A 15,439-nucleotide genomic window follows, 5' to 3' on the forward strand; every position below is an offset into this window, starting at 1 on the left:
AAAAAATTATTTGTACATCTAGTCCAGTGTTCTCAAACACGCGGCCCGGGGGCCACATGCGGCCCACCAGGTACTATTTTGAGGCTCTCGGTATGTTTATCATAATCACAAAAGAAAAATAAAACAGTTTCTTGATCATATGTCTCTTTAGCTATAAATGACAATATTATTATTAAGACATAGCCAAAAGGAAAGATTTATAAACTATAAAGAGTTTTACCTCATGCAAAATTGTCATTTTTTTAATAAGACATTAACTATTTATTTCTGAGGCCCTCCAAGTACCTACAAATCCAAAATGTGGCCCTGCAAAGGGTTTGAGTTTGAGATCACTGATCTAGTCCTATCCTCCACATAACATGCTCATTCTGCAACGAGCTTCTCTTTCAAAGTCTACCAAAATGTGGAGCAACCTGGACAGAAAAACAGAACAGAATTCTATGCTACACCACCTGTCTCCACTTAACCTGGGTTTCCCTCGACACACTGCTTATAGTGTTCGCATGAAAATTTCCAAGTGCTCCTGTAACATCATTACAAGAAGAGGTAGGAATGGGGTCACCTTAATGAGAAGGCAGATTACATCTGCTGGTCTCCATCCGAAAATTAGTCCAGCCGGGAACCATAAAGTCACCATTCCTTGCAGTGCACTTCCAACAACAACATTCTTTGTATACACCTGACAGAAAAGGAGATACCTTCATCCTGCTGCTAATATGCCCAGCAGCGAACAGCTCAAATATCAGGACTTGCATTCCATAAGGCTTGTTGGCTACAGTGGCAATCATCCAGAGCCCGGGACAAACACATGACAGACACCATTTTCCTATTAACTCAGCTCAGAGTCCGTACTTTGGAGTACAACAGCATTAAAAAAAAAAACCAACAACGCGTGTACAGCCAATGCATTGGTTTTACAGGGCCATCAATACATGAACTGAATTTGAAATCAGAGCAGAGCTAGCTAAATGATGACCCAAACGCAAACATCAAAGCGTTCTTTCCTGCTCGCTCTTTCTGAATGAGAGCTTTTTCAGAATTCATTGACAATGGGCAAGATCATTTGATAGCTAATGAATAAAGGCAGCTGTATTGAAAAGCCTGCAAGCAAAAAAATAAAAAGAGTTCACAAAGGTTGAATTAACAACTGATGAAACTGCCTAGTGACAGACAGCCACCTCTACACTGCCGTCTGCTGCCTCTCTCTTCTTTCTGTAATTAGAGTTACCAGAGGTCCATCTACAGAAGCAAAATACCCCTCTTAGTATCACCAGTGCATCTCAAGAGGACTAAGGCATCTTCCTCTTCCTCCCCAAAAGTCTCTTTTAAAGCAGTGCTATTAGCAAAAAATCTTTTACATAATTTAGTAGTCAAACAAAAATTAAGGCTGCCGCACCACATAAGTTTCATCTTTTTGAAAGCTCTTTCTGTTTAGCCACTTATATGATATAATATACACGTCTAAGCTCCTAGAAGTGATCTAAACTTGATTCTTATCAGAACCCTTTCTTATCAGAGACTCTTTCTGAACTGAGAAGCAGACCTTTTGCATGTACAACTGAAAAGTAGAGAATGACACAGCGACAGGACCCGTGGATAACCGTGGAGTCAAGACAGAGATAGACAATGGGGACATGGACAAACTTTGTCCCCATGTTATTCTCTAAAAACTTGAGACTAGTATTAATAGGTAAAAACTTACATCTTAGACAACGGGCAACTCAATTCAACGATTTTAAAAAAACTGCAGAAGCTGCTTTTGAATTTAAGTGAACTACATCATTTGTGTCTTGCCTGCCTTTGATGTGGCAACAAGAGTCTTGTCTGCTAACCAGACTCCTACCATCTGCAACGTCCTTCCATCATGTGCCCAGCTGCTCAAGCATCTTACTGTTACTGCAACAGATTCATCATTTGTTGCCGGCATCAAGGTACATTTCCAGCATTTAAAAGACACTTTTTTTTCCTGTTCATCCACTACACAATTTACATCTATGTCTGAAAGACAATTCAATTACCTTTCCAGATGATGTAGAAACCAGTGGCGTAGTAAGGGGGGTGGAGGGGGCGGACCACCCCAGGCGCCATCTTGATGAGGGTGCTGGCACCTCTCCTCCTCTCTGCCCCCGCTCCTTCTCACCCCTCCCCCACCTTGCACGCACTTTCACTTCCCCTCCACAACACAAAGTCCAAAGAGAGTACAAAACTTTTAATTATCACATAAATACAAGTCTTGATTCTATAAACAGTGCCTAGGTCAGCAGTGCCTAGCCAAATTTTGCATGCAACTCCATTTTTTTAAATTAGCTTCAATGGCATGATCATTGAAAATGTCATTAAAAGCTAATTAAAAATTATTAATTAAAGTTGTACATGGAATTCGGCATGGCACCTAACAACGCCTAAGTCGAGGCACCTACATGTGCCTACCCACGATGCAGGCATGGTTAGGGGCAGAGAATAGGCATGGTATGATTTAGTTGTTGTTAAGTGTCTGTATTAGGCGCTAGTAAATTAGGCCAAGAAAACTCTGGCCTAATACACTGGTGCCTAACACTAGGATGCTAAGAACACTTAAGCGCTACTTAAGCGCTGACAGATGCCAGTTAGACGAGTCACAGAGTCCAAGGTGCAGAAATGAGTCAACACAACCCTATTTTGGCAACATAATGAATGCCTGCGTCAGGAGTTGGAAAAGCACTAACAGGATTTCAAAGAGTGATTCAAATATCAAGGCAATAATGAAAAGCCAACAAAAACAGCAAAATAGGAAGTCAGCCACAACACTCGTTAGGAGAAAAAAAAAACAACTGATCAGCATCTTCTTTTGATTTTTAGAGGATTATTAGGAATTACAGCAGGACCCTGTGAGGCTCAGACTGGCCATTCTAAATTATGGACAAAATGTAATGTGGACAAGTGCAAAATGATGCATATAGGGAAAATAATTCCCACTCCTTTACAAATTGCTGGGTTCTGAATTAGGACTCATAAATCACGGAACAAAAATCTTTGCGTCACTGCAGACATTGACATTTTCAGTTCCAGTGTGCCATACCGGCTATAAAATCAACTAGACTTTTTTGAAAAAATTTTCAAAAAGGAATGGGGAACAAAATCGAGAATAGTATGCCTTAATAGGGGTTCATGCTGTGATCACAACTTGAGTTCTGGTTCTGTATGCAGTTCTGGTTGTCCCATCTCTCACAGAACGAGAAAATAGTTCAGAAAAGGGTAACAAAAATGATAATGGGGATGGGCCACATCCCTTATGAAGAAAGGCTACACAGATTAGGGCTCTTCAGCTTGGAGAGAAGAAGACAGGATATAGCAGTTTATAAAATTATTCCCACCCCTTTTACTAAGCTGCGGTAGAGATTTCTACCGCAGACCAGAGTGCTAAATGCTCCGATGCTCATAGAATTCCTCATTTACAAAAGCTAAAATTTGTAAATGAGTCAATTGAGGGTTATGCGATTTGCCTATGATCACGGGGTGGGGGTGGGTGGCGGGGGATCAAAACATTAACATAAGAACATAAGTAGTGCCTCTGCCGGGTCAGACCAGAGGTCCATCCTGCCCAGCAGTCCGCCCCCGCGGCGGCCCAACAGGTCATGACCTGCCTTAATCACCTTCCTTCCCTGGTTCCCAGCCTGCTGTTCTAACTAGGCTGTTCCTTCTTTTTGTTATGAATTCTGGACATAGTGTCCTGGTCACCCACTGCCGCAAAGCTGGTTCCTCTCAGGTTATGCAGGAGGAATTTGGAATCCTGAACCTCCTCCCTGGATCTTAGTATCACAAATGCAGAAATTAGGAAGGAAAATAACTGCTGGACTATATATGCATATACATATATATATTCCAACAGGGCTGACATTAAAGACTGATACAAAGAAGGTCAGTTTAAAAATATATATATATATCTACTTAGGATTTTGTTTTCCTTTATGGCTTCCTGATGTTCCTCAGCTAATGATTATGCAAGCCTACATTATGGAGGCAACTGTGCAGAAAGTGTGCTAATACAGGTTATGGTCACCTTCTATCTCATGTCAAGACCAAGAACACCCCATGCTTTTAAAAAAAATTCTAATTGTAAGTTTGTGTTTCCAAATTAATTATGCTGATTAACATCAGGACCACAGCTTACCTTAATACCTTACCAGAAAAAGAACACCCCCTCTAGGGATCCCAAGACTTTTTTTTTTTACAAAGTTATGGCATTAACAGTAAGAGCTCCTTTTACAAAGCCGCGCTACTTTTCATCACGCGCTAACCCCCCCCGCTGACCAAAAACTACCGCCTGCTCAAGAGGAGGCGGTAGCGTCTAGTGAGTCTGGCAGTTTAGCGCGCGCTATTACGTGCGTTAAACCGTTAGCGCGCTTTTGTAAAAAGAGCCCAAAGTTTTTGTAAACTCATTGGTGAGCAGCATTCCCCCGTGCACAGCGTCAGGAAGCAATGAAGCAGGACTTTGCCAGTTCTGTCACACAGCCAAGATAGACTTGAAAAGCTTGTGCTTGTGACAATGAGAAATCAAAGGTAAATTAACATATAAGGCTCTTTCAAGCCTTTAATGGAATTCTGAAACTGTCATTGTGGGAAAAGTCAGATTACTACTTTCCAGAAGTGGCACTAACAAATTCCTAGCTAGGTACTTGGGACCTGGGTTCCCCACAGCTGTGGTCCCCAACCCTGTCCTGGAGGGACCACCAGGCCAATCGGGTTTTCAGGCTAACCCTAATGAATATGCATGAGAGAGATCGGCATATAATGGAAGTGACAGGGCAAGCAAATCTGCTCCATGCATATTCATTAGGGCTAGCCTGAAAACCTGATTGGCTTGGTGGTCCTCCAGGACAGGGTTGGGGACCACTGCCCCACAGGATACTGGGTTTGATGGACTTCCGGTCTGTCCCAGTATGGCAATTCTTACTAGTGAATGGGAGCACTAGATCACCTATAAGAATTGGATCTGATAGATTAAGCTTGTCTACAGTGGCAGTAAAGAATGTTTAGCATAGGTTCCCAAACTTTTTAGCTGTGTAAATCTGTTATTAATCTTCAAAATGTTCAGAAACCTCAGTCCATCCCCACTTCTGCCCAGTTCAGTACATTAGCTCCCACCAGTCTTTATCTGCCCAACCCCTCCCCTTCTTTCTCCCAGGTAGGCTCCATTAGTATCTCTTCCTCCAGCTAACTCCCACCAGTCTCTCCCTCTCTCTTCCCCCTTAAATGTCAATCAGTCCCCACCAGATTCTCTTCCCCTTTAAACCAGTCCTACTAGACTCACCACCACCTCTCTCCTATTAGGAGTCCATCTCCTCATCCGTGGCAGCTTCACAGCTATTCCCAGTTGATGCTGGTTCTGATCAATGTCCTTCTTCCAAACTCCACTGGCACTTCTGGCTCTAACTCTAAAACCACTTCTGCTTCGGCCCTGTGTGGCAGCTTCTCCTTCTGGCCTCTGTGGCTACTTCTTAGTCTGATCCCACCCCCAACCTTTGCTATCACCATACCTGCATCCACAACTATTTTGCCCCTAAAATTAGAGGTACAAGGGAAGGAAAGGGGTTACTGAGGTGACATTGCATAGTTTAAAAGTCATCTGCATTGACCTCTTTGAAAAAAAAAAAAAAGAATATAAATGATAATTAAGATTTTCTCTGTGTACAGCTTTGTGTTTTTTTAATTTTGTGGTTACCATTATGTATTAATAAGATTATATTGTGTGAATATAAAAAAATGGATAGAAGAAATTACATTACAGTTAGTACTATTATTATGGGGATGGGGTCAGGGGTGGAGCTTGGGTGGGGGTACTCGGTTTATATTTGTTAGACTTAGGGGGTACTTGGCTTGAAGAAGTTGAGAAACACTGTTATAGACCACCAAAAGCCAAGGAATCACAGGTTTGAAACAATTGGTTTAGACAATGCAAAAGAAAGGTGTTCATATTTATGGTCATATACTAAAAATCCTTATCTTTCCGAATCTGAGCTCAAGGTAAATTACAATCACGTACAGATGACTGAAATATTTAGGGGGCATAGCAACAGGGAGGAAACAGCAGGCTACCCACACACACACACACACACACACACTTGGAACACAAAAGGGTGAACTTACAAACAATACAAAGAAAGACTAGTATATGACAATACAGAAACAATAATTATAGCATATGTATATAGATGGTATAAAAAGGTAAGATTCACATATATTTAGCTCATGTATTGTAACACCATTACTGGAGCTCATGCAAACCAATTAGAATTGACTCCCTAGTCATTAGTAGAAGAATAGAAGCTTCCAATAAACCAGGAGTTCCCAAAAGGTCGATCGCGATCAACCAGTAGATTGCAAAGGCAACGCGAGTCAATCACGGAGCCCATCCCGGGCTCCATGATAGACTCGTGTTGCCTTCGCATTCTACCTGCTTCCTGATGCGGTAGACAGAAGCGGCGAGCCGACCAACTCCCCCCCGATGTTAATTCTAACATCAGAGAGGAAGTTCCGGGCTAGCCAATCGCTGCCTGGCTGGCCGGAACTTCCTCTCCGACGTCAGAATTGATGTCATGGGGAAGGCTGGTCGGCCCGGCGCTTCTGTTTACCGTGTCGAGAAGCAGGGAGAGCTCACAACTCGGCAGCGGGCAGCTTGGAGGCCTGTTACCCAATGGCTGTGGTAGCGGGAGACAGAAAGAAAGAAGGGAAACAGAAAAAAAGAAAGGGGAGACAGAAAGAAAGAAAGGGGGCAGGGAGACAGAAAGAAAGAAGGGGGCAGGGAGAAATAAAGAAAGGGGAGAGGCAGGGAGAGAGGAAGAAAAAGTTGGTGGAGGGAATGAGGTCTGGAGGAGAGGAAGCAAACAGGAGGCTGAAAGAAGGGAAGAAATATTGGATGCACAGTCAGAAGAAGAAAGTGCAACCAGCGACTCATGAAATCACCAGACAACAAAGGTAGGAAAAATGATTTTATTTTCAATTTAGTGATCAAAATATGTCTGAATTTATATCCGCTGTCTATATTTTGCACTATGGCCCCCCTTTTACTAAACCTTAATAGCGTTTTTTAGTGCAGGAAGCCTATGAGCGTCGAGAACAGCGTGGGGCATTCAGCGCAGCTCCCTGCGCTAAAAACCGCTATTGTGGTTTAGTAAAAAGAGAGGGGGTATATTTGTCTATTTTTGTATAGTTGTTACTAAGGTGACATTGCATAAAGTCATCTGCCCTAATCTCTTTGAAAAAAAACCCGGAATATAAATGATAATTCACATTTTCTCTGTGTACAGTGTGCTTTGTGTTTTTTTTAAATTTTATTGTTGGTAGATCATTTTGACTTGGTCATTTTAAAAGTAGCTCGCAAGCCCCAAAAGTGTGGCCACCCCTGCAATAAACAATAGACTTTTAATGGAATGAAGTATTGCTGGACTGCATCCAGTTACATAAGAAATTATTTTAAAAAATCATTCAGGCATTTGTGTACACAGAAATGAGCAAACACTAAATAAGAGGATTACATGAGGCCTCGTTTCAGCAGTCAGACCAGAGGACAGAATTGCAATGTACAAAACCACTGGGATCTGCAGAAAACTATATGTCATGTGTAATCTGTATGTCCTTCAATTTACTTGCAAAAAATTATTTCACGGTATTGTTTGTCAACACTAATACTATTAGTAACTTAAACACTCTGACAAAACTTTAAACACTGAGTTGTCTAGAGCTCCTGGGAATAATCACAGTTCTTATTGAAAACGAGCCTCAGAAACACAGGCAAGGCATATAAAGTCAAAGCCCCACAATTCTCAGCTATCAAGCTGAACTGCTTCAATTATCGGGGAAAAAACTCGAACCATGAGAAAAACCCGTGCTGCATCCAGTTGTAGAGCTTTTAAATAACACAGTGCTCCAACTCAAAACAGTGTTGAAAGACGTGAGGCCTGACTTTAGTACAGGAAGAGGTGGTCGGAGCATACTGTGAATTATTTCCTTCACTCGCCGGCGCTCTGGCTGCCCTCTCCTGCCTCTCCGGTTGCCCTCTCATGCCCGGTCATTCGCGGTCAGAAAATACCGTGAATGACCGGGACCGCGTATCACAGACCGCGAATTCGCAGGGGAGCACTGTAATCTATATGTCCAGTCCACCAGGTCCATACTGTGGAAGGAGAGAGCAGAAGTGGTAAAAGGTCTGTTTACAACTTGCCTTCCCTTTGGTTAAACAGTGCAGTAAAGGACTCTGAATTTGCAACTTCTATAAATTCTCCAAATTCTGCATGTGCACCTAACTCCACTTCCTCCTCTGGGCTTTTCCCCAGCCACCCATCCCAATAGCAAGTTTGTGTCAAGTTGCATATGGTATATAAGGTGGTGGGAGGTATAGAAAAGGAAAGGCGGTACCGTATATACTTGAATATGTACCGTATATACTTGAATAACTAGGCAACAGTGATCACAACGCGATCAGATTCACATTAGAAAGGGGGACACCCATAGTAAGGAGGACCGCAACAACTGCGCTCAACTTCAAGAAAGGGAACTATGTTGCTATGAGGGAAATGGTGGGGAGGAAGCTCAGAAACATCTTTAGGATGGAGACTGTGGAAGCGTCTGGACCCTATTCAGGGACACCCTGCAGGAAGCACAAAGAATGTACGTCCCCAGTTTCAGGAAAGGCTGCAAGAACAAGCGATCAAAGGACCCGGTTTGGATGTCAACTGAAGTAAAGAGGGCAATAAATGACAAAAAAGTATCCTTCCGGAGATGGAAAAAGGACCCAATGGAGGAAAATCACCAGGCGCACAGGAAATGCCAAAAGGAATGCCACCGAGAGGTTAGAAAAGCGAAAGGGGAATACGAAGAGGGGCTGGCCAGGGAGGCGAAAAACTTCAAGGCATTCTTCAGTTACGTAAAGGGGAAGCGACCAGCAAGAGAGGAGGTGGGGCCGTTGGACGATGGGGATAGGAAGGGAGTGATTAAGGAGGATAAAGAGGTAGCTGAGAGTTGAACATGTTCTTCTCGTCGGTTTTCATGAGCGAAGACACATCTAATATACCGGACTCAGAGGAGCTCATGAGTGGGGAACAGGCCGAAAAATTGGAGCACATAGAGGTAAGTAAGGAGGATGTCCTCAAACAGATAGACAGGTTAAAATGCGGTAAATCACCGGGCCCGGACGGGATCCACCCAAGGGTTCTGAAGGAACTAAGACAAGAAATAGCGGGCACAATCCAGCATGTTTGCAACCTATCCTTGAAAACTGGTGAGGTACCAGAGGACTGGAAATTGGCGAATGTCACACCTATCTTCAAGAAGGGATCGAGGGGTGACCCCGGGAACTACAGGCCGGTGAGCCTGACTTCAATTATAGGGAAGATGGTGGAAGCTATGATCAAGGACGGCATTTGCGAGCACATCGAGAGAAATGGCCTACTGAGAATAAGCCAGCATGGATTCTGTAAGGGAAGGTCGTGCCTAACGAACCTTCTGTACTTCTTTGAGGGAATAAGCAGTTGGGTGGACAATGGGGAACCCATAGACATCATTTACCTCGATTTTCAAAAGGCTTTCGACAAGGTGCCACATGAAAGGCTGCTTAGGAAGCTGTGGAACCACGGGGTGGGAGGGGATGTGCACAGATGGATCAAGCACTGGTTGTCGGGTAGACTGCAGAGGGTCGGAGTGAAGGGCCAATATTCTGACTGGCAGGGAGTCACAAGCGGTGTGCCACAGGGATCGGTGCTGGGGCCGTTACTCTTCAACATATTTATCAATGACCTTGAAAAGGAGGCAAAGTGCGAGGTTATAAAATTTGCAGACGATACCAAACTGTGCGGCAGAGTTAGGTCCAGGGAGGAGTGTGAGGACCTGCAAAGGGACCTGGACAAGCTGGAAGTCTGGGCAAACAAATAGCAAATGCGCTTTAACGTGGAAAAATGCAAGGTCATGCATATAGGGAAAAAGAACCCGTTGTTCAACTACAAATTGGGGGGGGCATTGTTGGGAGACAGCAGACTTGAGAGAGACTTGGGTGTGCTGGTGGATGCATCACTGAAGCCATCTGCACAGTGTGCAGCAGCCTCGAAAAAAGCCAACAGGATGCTGGGCATCATAAAGAGGGGCATAACAACCGGGACGCGGGAAGTCATCATGCCATTGTATCGAGCGATGGTGCGTCCACATCTGGAATACTGCGTTCAGTATTGGTCGCCGCACCTCAAGAAGGACATGGCGGTACTTGAGAGAGTCCAAAGGAGAGCAACGAAACTGGTAAAAGGGCTGGAAACTGGTAAAAGGGCTGGAACACTGCCCATACGTCGAGAGGTTGGATAGGCTGGGGCTCTTCTCTCTGGAAAAAAGGAGGCTCAGGGGAGATATGATAGAGACCTTCAAGATCATGAGTGGCATAGAGAGGGTGGATAGGGACAGATTCTTCAGACTGAAGGGGACAACAAGTACGAGGGGGCATTCGGAGAAACTGAAGGGAGATAGGTTCAAAACAAATGCAAGGAAGTTTTTTTTCACCCAAAGGGTCGTGGACACTTGGAATGCGCTACCGGAGGAAGTGATCAGGCAGAGTACGGTACAGGGATTCAAACAGGGATTGGACGGATTCCTGAGGGATAAAGGGATCGTGGGATACTGAGGGAGGAGCTGGGATGTAACACAAGTATAGAAAGCTAACCAGGTAATAAGTATAGAAACCCAACCAGGTCGTGCATGTGCAAGACCGGAGGGTTAGGACTTCGATGGGAAGATAGGACTTCAATGAGAAACCAAGGTGGCAAGGGAGCCCCTTCTGGTGATTCAAACAGGTCGTGACCTGTTTGGGCCGCCGCGGGAGCGGACTGCCGGGCAGGATGGATCTATGGTCTGACCCGGCGGAGGCACTGCTTATGTTCTTATGTCGATCTGAATATAAGTCAAGACCCCATTTTTCCCCAAAAAGAAGGAAAAATGGTTGACTCAAATATAAGTCGGGCGGCTTACTATTCAAGTGCCCTGCCCTGCCCTGCCTTGCCAGGATCTGCACCCAGCGCCCCCTCCCTCCCCTGTCAGGCTCTGCACCCAACCCCCTTTCCTCCCTCCTCTGTCAGGTTCTGCACCCAGCCCCCTCCCTGCCAGGCACTACACAGTCTCCTTCCCTCCCTCTCAAGCTCTCCAGTCTGTCCCCCCCTCCCTGCCTTGTCTATCGTACCTCCTCTGCCGCTGGAACACCTGGTGGTCCAGAGGTGTAGTGGGCAGGAGCGAGGTTTCAGCACTTCTGCCCACTACTAATCCGATCGGTCACTGTCTACCGGGAGTTCCAGCCTCCAACAGCTGAGCCATACAGAGCAGGAGCACGCTTTGGCACTGCTGGTTGGCACTAAGCAGCTTCCTGAATGGCTCCTAAGAATTCTCATGAGAATTCACAGGAGCCATTCAGGAAGCCACTTAGCGCCAACCAGCAGTGTCAAAGGGCGCTCCTGCTCAGTATAGCTCAGCGGTTGGCAGGAGGGATGCCCACTTCCTCCCTCCACTGGGGCTCCCACCTACTCCCTGCCCCCCATACCTTTACAAATGAAGGCCTGCCTCTTCAAAATGACGAGCCTTCTCCTTCCTGCACCAGGGAGAGGTCTAAGACTCTGATTGGCCCAGGCTCTTATGGCCTCTCCCATAGGGTGCATCCCTCTTTCTAGGCTGGGGCTCACCACCTTCCCTGTCTAGCAGCTCAGCTCTCCTGACTGGTTCTGATGCTCCACTGTCTTCTCCTGGTCTCTCTCTCTCTTCAGCTGCTTTCTTCTCCTGCATTCTTCCTGATTCTTCTTCTAAACTGCCCCTCCTCCTGCCTGGACTTGCCTGGTTTTTCCACTGGTCCCACAGGTCTGGATTGCTCTGTCTTCCCTCCTGGTCCCTCTCTTCTGCTGCCTCTTCCAGCATGCTTGCTGGTCTCCAAAGCTGCTTCTTCCTCTTCAGCCCAGGCTTGCCTCTGTCTATTCTAGCCTGAAGCTCCTCTGGGCTTGCCTGTTTCTTTCCTCATCGCTGGGCTGCTCCCACTTCCACTGGCTTCTCCTCCTCTAGAGCGCCGTGATTGGTACGATTTTGGTGCCAGTCAGGGTTCCTGATTCCTCTCTTTTTTGATTCCCCTCATTTTCTCACTGAGCTCCCAGATTGGCTACCATGCTACTCCTCTTCTGGCCCACCTCCTTCTTCACCATGGCACCTGAGCCCTAGTAGGAGAGTATGGCGTAGTGGTTAGAGCTACAATCTCTGCAGTTATAGGTTTAAACCCTGTGCTGCTCCATGTGACCCTGGGCAAGTCACTAAATCCTCCACAGCCCCAGGTACATTAGATAGATTGTGAGCCCACCATGACAGAGAAGGAAAATGCTTGAAGTACCTTTATATAAATTGCTTTGAGTATGATTGTAAAACTAAAAAAGGCAGTATACAATCCCCCATCCCTTTCTCTCTCCTGCCTGCCAGTTCTCTCTCTCCATGGCCAGCAGCACTTCCAGGTAGGCGGAGCTCGATGCTGCTCTTTCCTGAGCCAGAAGCCAGCATGGTGGACCCCTCACCCCCTTTCTGGCTCTTCCGTGTCCCTCAGCAATCCACCCCCTGGGGTAAGAGGAGAACAAAGTAAACCCTTCGGTATTTTCTATATTTACAATAGGAATTTTAAAATCAAAACCCAGGGTCATGATACCTGTAAAAATGTGACACTTAAGAAACACAAAACTATGCATATTTGAGAAAAGGGCGATTATGTAACATGCTGGTGTGAAATACAGAACTTACAGTGAAAGATTCATATAGAACAGGAACTGCCAAAACTGAAATGGGAAATAGCCTAAATGCAAGGCCCTGGACTGTGGAACAAGACTACTTTTCAGACCAAGAATAGTCCCGCTATTCATGCTGCTGCACACCTGAAAAGGATCAAATGATACATTTAAATAAAAGATGAATTATTCATTACATAAAAGATGTACTTTTCTCCCCCCAGGTTAGCTACAGTGCTTTGCAAACAGCAGCGGTGTAAAGCAGAGACTGTGGTTGAAACTGTTTAAACAAGCCACTCCTGTAGATGACCGAGGCAGTTTCTTTAACTCTTTGCTGAAATAAAACTTTTCAACACAGTAATATAGTAGATGACATCAGATAAAGACCTGAACGGTCCATTCAGATGGTTCATAGACAAAACCGCGGAAGACAAAGGCGCGCGCCGACAACTGAGCACAAGATGGAGGCGCGCGCCAAAGAAAATGACAGTTTTTAGGGGCTCCGACGGGGGTTTTGTTGGGGAGCTCCCCCCACTTTACTTAATACAGATCGCGGTGGCGTTGTGGGTGATTTGGGGGGTTGTAACCCCCCTCATTATACTGCAAACTTAACTTTTCCCTGTTTTTAGGGAAAAAGTGAAGTTTTCAGTAAAATGTGGGGGGTTACAACCCCCCAAACCTCCCACAACGCCCCCACAACGCGGTGCGATCTGTATAAAGTAAAGTGGGGGTGTTCTCCCCCACACCCCCGGAGCCCCTAAAAACAGTTATTTTCTTCGGCGCACGCCTCCATGCTGCGCTCAGTTGTCGGCGCGCGCCTTTGACTTCCGCGGTTTTGACCTGACACCCATTCAGACTGCCCAATAGTCACACTCATCATATATTCATGTTTACATTGTCTTTCCTTATGTATTTCTGGACAATAGACCATAGAAGTCCGCCCGGTACTGTTGTTAGTTTCCCACTGAAGCTCACTCCAGCCTATCTTAACTATCCTGTCACTGGAGCTTCTATCAAAGCCCTCCGCAGCTCATCCCAAACCAAATCACCATATATGGGACACAGACCGTGCAGGATTGCCCAGTACAGGCCTTAGTTTGTTTTATACCATTCATTTTCTAACTAGAGATCTTCTGTGTTCATTCCACACTTTTTTTGAATTCCATCACTGTTTTCATCTCCACCACCTCCCTCGGGAGGACATTCCAGGCACCTACCACCCTGTCCATGAAAAATAATTTCATAACATTACTCCTAAGTCTGCCACCCCGCAACCTCAATTCATGCCTTCTAGTTTTACCATTTTCCTTTCTCTGGAAAAGATTTGTTTTTATATTAATATCTTTCAAGGATTTAAGCATCTATATCAGTGGTCTCAAACTCAAGCCCTTTGCAGGGCCACATTTTGGATTTGTAGGTACTTGTAGGGCCGCAGAAAAATAAATAACAATTTTGCATGAGGTAAAACTCTTTATAGTTTATAAATCTCCCCCCCCCCCCCGAAGGCCTGCATGTTCCCCCCTTCTTTGCAGTATCCTCCAGCTTCCTCCCTGGCCTCCCGATCTTAGTTTCAGCTAATTACCACAGCCTGCAGAGAAGATCGCTGGTGCTGTAGCGTTCCTTGCAGGCTGCCATCAGCCTCCGCAGCATGTTCCCTCTGCTATGGTCCTACCCCTCCTGTGACGTCAGGGGTGGGATTGCAGCAGAGGGAACGTGCTGCTGAGGACAACGGCAACCTGCAAGGACTGCTACAGTACCGGCAATCCTCTCTGTAGGCTGCGGTAATTATCTGAAGGTAAGAGCGGGAGACCATTGGGGAAGCTGCAAAGAGCAGGCAGCACTAGTGCAGGCCACGGGCCGCAAAATAGTATCTGGCGGGCCGCATGTGGCCCCCGGGCCGCAAGTTTGAGACCACTGATCTATATCATATCTCCCCTGTCCCTCCTCTCCTCTAGAGTATACATATTCAGGTCTTCTAGTCTCTTCTTGTATGCCTTTTCGGTGCAAGCCACATACCAATTTTTTTGCTTTTCTCTGCACCGCTTCAAGTCTTTCTACAACCTTAGCTAGATACAGCCTCACCTGTACAGGGGTAACAACACCTCCTTTCTTCTGCTGGTTATGCCTCTTTCTACACAGCCCAGCTTCCTTCTGGCTACAGCCACCGCCTTGTCACACTGTTTTGCTGTCTTTAGATCCTCAGACACTATCACCCCAATGTCCCTCTCCTTGTCCGTGCATTTAAGTCTCTCACCTCTCAACACAAACAGTTCCCTCAGATTTCTACTCCACAAGTGCATCACTCTGCATTTCTTTGCATTGAATTTTAGTTGCCAGATGTTAGACCATTCATCTAACTTTTACAGATCCTTTTTCATGTTTTCTACTCTCTCCAGGATGTCCGCTCTGTTACAAATCTTGGTATCATTCGCAAAAAGGCAAACCTTACCTTCTAGCCCTTCAGCAAGACATTTCTCTAGTCACTAATATCTCTCTTCTTTATTCTCCTCCTAGGACTAGGGGGCATACAATGAAGCTACTAAGTAGTAAATAGAACAAACTGGAAAAAATATTTCTTCACTTCGCCTGTAATTAATCTAGTCTGGAATTCACTACCAGAGAATATAGTAAAAAAAGTTAGCTTAACAAGGTTTAAAAAGGGTTTGGCTAATCTCTTAAAAGAA

At 45.4% G+C, this 15,439-nt stretch overlaps 1 protein-coding gene across 7 annotated transcripts in view; it reads right to left on the reverse strand.

Annotated features, from left to right (window-relative positions):
- Nucleotides 1–15,439, reverse strand: part of LYPD6B (LY6/PLAUR domain containing 6B) — a 132,933-nt gene that overhangs the window by 72,629 nt on the left and 44,865 nt on the right. For 2 of the 7 annotated variants that reach the window (XM_033947086.1, XM_033947081.1), the window contains exon 2: nucleotides 12,772–12,902. The exons of the other annotated variants lie outside the window; for them this stretch is intronic. The gene's annotated coding sequence lies outside the window, so the exon portion shown is untranslated. The remainder of the gene's footprint in view (nucleotides 1–12,771; nucleotides 12,903–15,439) is intronic. 7 annotated transcript variants of the gene reach the window in all.

This window comes from Geotrypetes seraphini, chromosome 5, assembly GCF_902459505.1.
Source record: "Geotrypetes seraphini chromosome 5, aGeoSer1.1, whole genome shotgun sequence".
NCBI classification, from domain to species: domain Eukaryota; kingdom Metazoa; phylum Chordata; class Amphibia; order Gymnophiona; family Dermophiidae; genus Geotrypetes; species Geotrypetes seraphini.